We start from the raw sequence: 630 nt of genomic DNA, 5'->3' as shown, positions 1-630 counted from the left end.
CCGAGCACTGGCCCGGCAGGGCAGGAAAGGGGGGGACGATCGAGCGCCCCCCCTCCCTGCGCCTTACCAGGCCACGTGCCCTCGGCATTGGGAGGGTGTCCCCATACCGATGGGGACAAGGGCCTCTTTCCCATAACGCTGACCCGGTGGTTGTGGGGGTCTGCAGGCAAGGGGGCTTATTTGCATTGGGGTACCCCTTTAATTAAGGGGGCACCCAGCTGCCGCCCCCCCCCCCTTGTGAATGAGTAAGGTGTACTAGTACCCCTACCCATTCACTAAAGGGTTAAATAAAATAGTTATTAACAAGTCCAGACTTTTGATAAAATCCTTTAATTGAAAAAAAACAAAGACAATTTTTGACTATTCCTTTAATTAAAAAAAAAGGCTCTATTGATGTAATCCAGTGTCAATCACGATGCACGACGCCCGTCCGAACCCGACGAAAACTCACCGCAAAATGACATTCCTGCTCGAAGGTAAACAGATGGGCGGAGCAAGCCGTGACGTCACGGCTCACTTCGCTCATTTGACATTCTCAGCTGATGCCATTCGGGTCTGTGAGGCTATGTAGCATTTGACAGCTGAGAATGTCAAATGCTACATTTTTTGCGGCGCACATGTCTACTAATC

The sequence above is a fragment of the Nanorana parkeri genome, unplaced genomic scaffold, assembly GCF_000935625.1.
Source record: "Nanorana parkeri isolate BGI_ZX_2015 unplaced genomic scaffold, ASM93562v1 scaffold739, whole genome shotgun sequence".
In the NCBI taxonomy this organism is placed as follows: domain Eukaryota; kingdom Metazoa; phylum Chordata; class Amphibia; order Anura; family Dicroglossidae; genus Nanorana; species Nanorana parkeri.
This window is presented reverse-complemented; position numbering follows the sequence as displayed.